At 44.9% G+C, this 8,615-nt stretch overlaps 1 pseudogene; it reads right to left on the bottom strand.

Moving 5' to 3' along the window:
* Window positions 1-284: 284 nt before the first annotated feature.
* Window positions 285-6,958, bottom strand: LOC102774032 (annotated as a pseudogene).
* Window positions 6,959-8,615: the final 1,657 nt, after the last annotated feature.

The raw sequence follows: 8,615 nt of genomic DNA, 5'->3' as shown, positions 1-8,615 counted from the left end.
TGTTCAGACTATTCAGACTGCCCAGTGAGGTAGCAGGTGAACCAGGAAGGCAAGGGACAGATTAGGCCAATTTCAACATGCATGACAGTGCTGGGCTGAATCTGTCCTGAGACATGGAATCTTCGGGAAGGTAGACACTGCCGTGGGCATGTCGCACAGCAGCCTTGAAGTGGTGGGAAGAAGTGGCAGTTCCTGAGTGGGGGGTCCCCCATGAAGCCCCGCCTCACCGTGGAAGACCAGTTCTTTCTGTTTGACCTCTGTATCCCTCTTGTTTCCAAAGCCGCCGTTCTGTCCTCCAGACCTGCTCTTGTTGACCTTGGCAGAACCTGTGAGGTGGGAGAAGCAGGCAGCTCTGATGAATACTCGTTAAAGAAAAACGTCTGTGCTGAGTCCGCTGGAGAGGAGATGTCAGAAAAACATTAGTCTTTGTCGGTATCTGTCATTCGAAGAAGGAACCAATTTCAAAATCATATCTCACACTTTCTCTTCCCCTGAGTCACGGAGCAAGCTTACCTTTCCCGTGTTCACTCACTGAACACAGACTGAGCCCTGCCGTGCCTGGGGGCTGGGATTTGGAGAAGAAATGCTGTTCATGGAGCCACTGCACACGTCAGGGACCGGGGACAGCGGAGGGGATCTAGGGAGACTCCAGGATTGAGACAAATCAGTTCACCAACTCAACCGAACACCAACTTCTTTTAAACTTTGCTGATAAACTTATTTACCACGGCGGCAATGCTCTCATTTTAGAAGCACACAGCAGTTCTCCTCCTGTGGATCCCTAATTACCCAGGTGTAGCTGAGGACAGCGGGTGCCGATCTGGGCGATGGTGGCACCTGCATCAGCAGGCTGCCTTTGCTGGTCCTCCGGTTGTGGTGACGGATAGCTGTGCTTGGGGCCGTGATGCTCAGAGTTCCCACTTCACCATTTTTCAGCTCCCTGGAGCTCCACACAGTCCCCAGTGTCCTGAGATGACCAGTGGGGCAGAGGGGATGGGTTTGCACGTCAAGAAGAAAAGTTGTACAACACCCTTTAGATTGTCTCGTCCAAAAGTCACATGGGGCAGTTGAACACTTGAAATATTGTTAGTCTGAATTGAGATGTGCTGTATGTATAAAATACACAATGGATTTTGGAGACCAAGTTAAAAAAAAAGAATGCAAAACATCTCTCTAAAGTTTTGATATGGAGTACATGTTGAACTATTATTTTTGGACATACTGGGTTCAATAACATATTAAAATTAACTCCATCTGCTTCTTTGTACTTTTTTTGTAAACTGGGCCATTTTAATGACTGCAGGCATGTAAACTGTGAGCTCGTACTCGGGAATGTCACAGTAAAAGAGCTTTCCTGATTGGTGCACAGTCTTCAATAATTATAAGGAGTTACTTGCTGTCAAACCAGTAAGACTGCATGTATGCATCCATCGTTTCCAGGATGGCTGGTAACCCGGGCATATTTTCACGTCACGAGGCCCAACTCGCTCACATTCACCTTGATGACAGCACCTTTGCTCATAACACCCAAAGCTGTATGAAGTGGGGATGAGGGTTTCTTCTTTACATAAAACACTGGCAGGCCAAAGGTGGCCCTCAGTGCAGGCTGTGTTACATGGGCCTGATGAATCGTTCATATTTAGGTGGTTTTCAAGTGAAGCCACCTCCAACAAAGCAGACTTTGGAAACCAGCCTCTTCGACACTTTCTTTTTTCTCTTTCCTGTTCAGATAACGTTTAATACCTCTGTGTCTCCTGGGCACGGATGCTGGCTGCCCATTGTACCACTCTCTCTTTTCGTTTTTGTTTCATCCCTTTGGAAAGTGCTTTAGCTGGGGTGGGTCCCTCTCTGCCCAGCAGATGAGCAGGGACTGTGTGCTGGGGACTCTTCGTCATTCTTTTGTTTGGTGTTTCTCTTCTCACGCTTCCTGATGGTCCCTCTCATTTGTGTCTCCTCAGCACTGCGCTGTGCAGGGTAGAGCTTAGCCTTCAGACCACACATCTTTTCGTCCTTTCAGTCCCATGTCATTAACTCTTATTTATCTTGATTTTTTTTTGTTAGCAGATTTATGAATCCAGTTTTTCCTTAGACTTTTGAAAATTCCTACTCAGTTTAATGATATGATCTGAAAATTGCTCAGAAACCTGTATTTTAGAGTAAGTGTCAGAGTCCTCTCTACCAGTCTCTCTGAAGAGGAAACATTTTTGCAAAAAGTATCAGAGTAAGACAGTGACCCTATAAATGACCGACTTGGAATGACTGTTAAAGACCAGATTATAATGCAAATGACAGATTTGTTTTTCTCAAACATATTTTAGTGTAACTCGAATTGCAAATAAAAACATTTTATCAGGACATTGTAGATCCTTAGAAATTTTATACAATTCCTATAATATTTCTTTTAATAACAGTAATATGTGCATATGAATATAACACAATTGTACTGTTATTTGACAGTGCTTTCCATATAATTTTAACATATCAACTAGACTTAATTAGTTTAATTCCCCAGCCTAGGCCCTGTCTCAGGATCCCACACTCAGGGCCCTGTGAATAGATTGACTGCTGTCTGGGCAAGCCCACCAGAACACTGCCTGCAGGCTGGTGCACTGGATGACTGTCGCCCGTTTCCACCCTCAGTTGTGTGCGCCATTGAAGTATATCTGTTAAATGCAGACACAGAAACCTTCTTCTACAGTAAAGTTTATTTGGAGAGGGTGTGGCTGGAGAGCTGTCCAGTGAGGAAAGCGGGAATAGGTTATGAAGGACATCCTAGAAATTCTTGTAAAGAGTTCGAATTTTACTGGTTGACATTGAGAAGTTAGTTGAATTGGGAGATTGGGATATTTATAATTTACTAGAGGCCCAATACACGAAATTCATGCAAGAGTAGGCCTTCCTTCCCCCAGCTGCCAGCACTGGCTTCCCTCCGGCATCCGGGACCAGGCTTCCCTCACAGAGGAGGCCCCACCCACCTGCCGCAGCCCGCTGGTCCGTGGCCTGGGCCTTCCTCTTTGGGGTGATCGTGGAGCGCCCCTATTGATCGCCCCGCCAGCCAGTGGGCAGGTCCTCCCTCTGCGGTGCCATCATGGGGCAATGGCTGGGCCCCCAACCAATCGCATTGCATCCGCCTTAGCTGACCTGGCACCAGTGGGTGTCATAGTGTAGTCCTGGATGGTCATCCAGATGGTCGTTCCGCTGTTTGGCCATTCGGTCAATTTGCATATTATACTTTTATTATATAGGATATTCAACATTGACTAAATAAAGTCATATCACCTCCAGACACAGAAAGTCAGGTTTTGTGGAGGAGCAGGATGACTTCTGGAATCACTGACTTTATCCAGCAACTACGCTGGAGCAGCACTACATGCTGGGAGAGGGCCTGACCAGTGAGGCTGGGAGAACTCCATCATAAAGTTAATGAAGTCAGTGGATCAAGTGCACTTAAAAAAGAAAAAGGATGTGGGAGAAGGAAGGACCATAGCTTAAATGTGATAATCATCAGTACTTACAGAAAAGTGTTCTTTTGGCGGAAATATCCTTCTTCCTTATTGCTGGAAGTCCGAGAGAACTGTACCAGCAAATCTGAGCAGTAGCACAATAATGCTGAAAGAGTCCTGCCGACTATGGATGTTAACACAGCTTCGCTAGGGCCCTCGTTCACCGAAGGTGCTAGCCACATATTCACATAAATGTTTCCGCAAAATTTGCAAAAGGTAATTTAGCTGTAATCAGTTAATACTGTTGCCATTCTCTGCTCCAAGTCCCTCTATCACCATCCTCCCTTGGGAGTGCTAAAATGGCCAGCTCATTTTTAGAACCCAGCTAAGGGAACTGTAGTTGGGAATATATTACTTTGGGATTGGGGAGATATATTTATGGGCTTTCCAGTTCTTGCATGTATATTTCTAACCTTCCCATGTTCCCAGAACTACCTCTAGATTCTCTTTCAACTCCCCAGCATCTTTTGCCCAGAGGGCCTGCAGAATGTTCTCCTTATCAGCCTGTCCTAAGGCATCTGGAAGTATGTGGGGAGTAAAAGAGAAACCAGGATGAACGGTACATAGTCAGAAGTTATACTATTGAAAATTCGTCTGACGAGCACTTATTTAAAGTGAAAAGCAATGGATTCAGTTTTCATCAATGTCTGATCAAAACTGTCAATTTAAAAAATTCCATCAACCCTGTGGAAGGAAAGAATGCATTTTCCTTCTCTTCTCTCTATAGAAAATAGTAAAAATGTCTTCCTCCCAAAAATCCATACCCCAGGCTTATCATGAGAAGAATATCAGTCATCCCATTAGGACATTTTACAAAATTAAATGACCAGTAAGTACCCTTCTAAGTGGTCAAGCTTCCCCAAAACAAGGATAATCTGACAAACTATCACAGCCAAAAGGAGCAATTTTTCTGTAAGTCTAGAACTGTTCTATAAATAAAATTTATGAAAAATATAATGTAAAGAAGCAATTAACGAGTATGCAGCCAAAAGGTAGGGTCTAAAAATTATTACAAAGGTAGGAGAAAAGAATTAATATTTTTTAAGGTTATTTTTCTGGATTTTGTGAAATTTATGGTGTTATACATTTTTTGTGTTATAAACTTTTTAAATTTGTATTTTACTCTCTTTGTTTTCATTCAAAAAAATTTTTGTTTGTATCCAACTTTATATTTGTAATTTTCTTAAAGAGGTCCCCTAAATTGTGTGAACTTCAGACTCCATAAAACCTGGCTCCACCTTTTGTTGCCATTGATCACATATGAATATATAGAAAAATGTGTCCAATTCAGAAACCGAGTGCCTACGATGTGTAAATACTATACTAGGACTTGCAGGGAAGTGGGGGTGTATGAAGATTAACAAGCACTTACAGCTTCATGGGAGAGACAGGTATCTGTCTAATGTAGATGTAGCCTCAAAACAGATTGAGTGACAAACACCCAGCCACTGACGCCAACCCTTTCTTTAATCATCCACTTACCAAGATGTGGAATTAAAAAGCACATTGGCCATTATCAATTGATGCAGCTCTACTTCAGATGGCCCTGCTCAAAAGCAATGGGCGTAGGAGATCAATAATAATAACAACTTTGCAGTTGGCAATCACAAGTGGGAGCTTTGGAGACAAGACCATTGTCAACCTGCCCCTCAGCTTGTCCCCAAAAGGACTTTGACTCTCTTTAGCTTCTCTAGTAGATTGATCAATCAGTTTTAGGCAGATGTAGATTTGGATCTAGCCAGAATTAGCCACAAAATTTTAATCAATCCAAAAACGTAATGGGGTGAGAGCAACTTAAAAAGAGACTCAAACTTCCATTAGGAAATTTGTTCCACTGCAGCCTCCAGTTGGCTCTTGTTCGCTTGGCTAAAAGAAAGTAGGAAAAAGGGTTTAAGTCTCCTACTTCCTTCCAAGTCCCCAAAACGGAATCCCCAACTATGGAGTCTGGAACCTTCATTAATGAGAACACTAAGGCCATGGGCTGTCGGTCCTTGCAACACCCTTCTGTGTTAGGTTATTATTATAGGAATAAGACTGTTATTATAATAATACTAAGACTACTATCCCTGTCTTACAGAGGATGAAATGGGGCTTAATGCAAAGTAGCTCAACTCCCAAACCTGTGTTCTTAACCACTATGCAGTCCTGCCTCTCATCATACCCTCTGTCTGATGGTCATAAGACAGCCCTTCAAACCATGAAACTTCTATATATACAAAAGGCTAATATGCAAAGTGTCCCCTTGGGAGTTTGACCGTGAGACCAGGGGTTCAATTGCTCACTATGATGTGCGCTGACCACCAGGGGGTGGCGCAGAACATGGCGGGCGACCAGCGGCAGCGTTTCCATGCGGGTGGTGAGGGAAGGAGGAGGCGGGGAGGCAGGGAACCTGATTGGCCCTGATCACTGGCCAGGCCTAGGGATCCTGCCTGTGCACGAATTTTGTGCACTGGGCCCCTAGTTTTGAAATAATTAGGAAGAAACGTGTGTGTTTTTAAAGTGTTAGTGCTGAAAGGAACCTGAGAAAATATTTAGTCTAGCCCTCTATTTCCAGAAGAGGTTGCCTCCCAACGTCAGGACAGCTCTGCCAGAGGGGTCGGAATCCAGTCGTGATGCCTGGTTGTGTGCCTTTCCCACTCTAGAGCTGCCAACCACCAGCACTGAGGGCTGAACCCAGGGAGAGGCATGCGTTTGGGAGAAACGTGTTTTGGAGTGGGGAGGGGTAAGGGGAGAGCCAGTGACAGTTGTCACATGATATGAGTTGAATTGTGTCCCCCCTCCCCTCCAGATTTATATGTTGAAGTCGTAACCCCCAGTACCTCCGAATGGGATGTTTTTTGGAGATAGAGTCTTTACAGAGGCAATCAAGTTAAAATGAGGTCATTAGGGTGAACCCTAACACAATATGACTGGTGTCCATATAAGGAGAAATTTGGACACAGACACACGCAGAGGGAAAACCATGTGAGGAGACATAGGGAGATGACGACCATCCCCAAGCCCAAAAGAAAGGCCTGGAACAGATGCTTCCCACACAGCCTTCTGAAGGCACCCCTGCTGTTCACACCTTGATTTTGAACTCGCAGACTCCAGAACTTGTGCAACAATACTTTTCTGTGTTTAAGCCACCCAGTCTGTGGTCCTTTGTTATGGCAGCCCCAGCAAACTGATCCAGCACAGAACTTGGGAAGTGCCTGAGGAGGCACCAGGCTGAAGGACTGGTTGGAGAAGAGGAAAAAGGAGAGGCTAAAATGATGAAACCCTGGGTGGGGAGAAAGAGACCTGGGCAGAGAAACCAAGGATTAGCCAAGTGGAAACCCAATCAAAATGAAAGTGGAGTCCATTTCTTCTTTTAATTGACGAGTCTAGGTCTGGAATATCTCCGTGTAGAAAGGGACTTAGAAGAACACAGCTGTTACAGAGGCCACTGGAGTGTGGGCTGCCCTCACCTTCATGGTGCCACGGTGCCAGCACACTGCGGAGAAACAATTACTGCCACCACATCCAGATGTTCTGGAGAGGGGAGGAGAGCCAAGGAAAGTTCTCAGTGTATTGTAGGGTGGAGCCAACTTGAATGTGCTTGAGGCCTCCATGAGCACAGTCATCCCCAGTTACCAATGGGGGATTGTTTCCACCGAGGATACCAACATCTGTGATGCTCAAGTCCCTCCTATAAAATGGAATGATGTTTGCATGTAACCTGCACACATCCTCTTATATACTTTATTTATTTTAAAAAATATATATTGATTTTTTACAGAGAGGAAGGGAGAGGGATAGAGAGTTAGAAACATTGATCAGCTGCCTCCTGCACACCCCCTACTGGGGGTGTGCCCGCAACCAAGGTACATGCCCTTGACCGGAATTGAACCTGGGACCCTTCAGTCCGCAGGCCGACACTCTATCCAATGAGTCAAACCGGTTAGGGCCTCTCATATACTTTAAATCACCTCTAGATTACTGATAATACCTAATGCAATGTAAATGCTTTGTAAATAGTTATTATGCTGTATTATTTAGGGAATAATGACAAGAAAAAGTCTGTATGGTTTCAGTACAGATGCACCCATTTTAGGCCTAATTACACAGTATACACATCAGCAACATGACTTTGTTCCCCTGGAATATTTTTAATCCATGGTTGACTGAACCTGCTAAACCACTTATACCAAGGCAATATATTTTCTTTTTTATTCATCATAAGAAAAAATTTAAAAACTTTATTATACTTATTTTACAGTTCAGTATTGCTTTTATTTTGAAACACAAATATATTTTCATGGTTATTATATATGTGCACGCTCTGGAGGCAGGTTGCCTGAGTTCCAAGTGTAGCTCTGCCCTCACTAGCATTCAACCTTTCTGTGCCTCAGTATTCTCATCTGTAAAAGGGGAATGATGACAGCACCTACTTCATAAGATTATGGAGATTCAATCAGATGTGAGTGAAGGGTTTCAATAAACGGTATCTGTCATTACCAGAGGCGTTTAGTATAACAAGAATTCCTCTCAAGACTCAGATTCAAAGTGTAGTAGATAACAGCCCTCTGCCCACCGCTGGGCACAAGCATCACTCTGACCCGGACCACCGTGATTAGAGGGTAAGGCTACAAGCAGGCCTCAGGCGCCACGAGGAACAGTAACATTTGGGATAGCAGCCTGAAAATAAATTGCATTGGCCTCTGAAAACCCCCAAGTAGGTATCGCATGGACGTAGAACCCCTGAAAACCTCACAGCCAGGAAGAGCAGGGTGGAGGGACCCCAGGAACTTGGAGGATGAATGCTGCTCTTGAGCAATGTCTTCAGCTCTAACTATATGCCCCGCTGATAAATCGCCCAGGGTTGCTTCATGTCCAGGGCGTTGCAGAAGTCCAGACCAGTCCTCCTGGCCAGGGGCTGTGTCAAAACCCTGTGGGGAATGTGGTGAAATCGGGCTAAAAGGGGTCGTGCACGTGGGTGCCAAAGAAAATAGGAAAGGAAAGCGCTGGGGCTGTCAGGGCCCCTTCTGCAGAAGTCACCCCTCCAGGGCCCGCGGACAGCAGACCCCCGAGCTGGCGGGGCTCCTGAGCTGAAGCACCACAGCTCACCCTTGGCCCTTCCTCGGATTCCTT

Source organism: Myotis davidii, unplaced genomic scaffold (genome assembly GCF_000327345.1).
Source record: "Myotis davidii unplaced genomic scaffold, ASM32734v1 scaffold184, whole genome shotgun sequence".
Taxonomy (NCBI): Eukaryota; Metazoa; Chordata; class Mammalia; order Chiroptera; family Vespertilionidae; genus Myotis; species Myotis davidii.
This window is presented reverse-complemented; position numbering and strand designations above follow the sequence as displayed.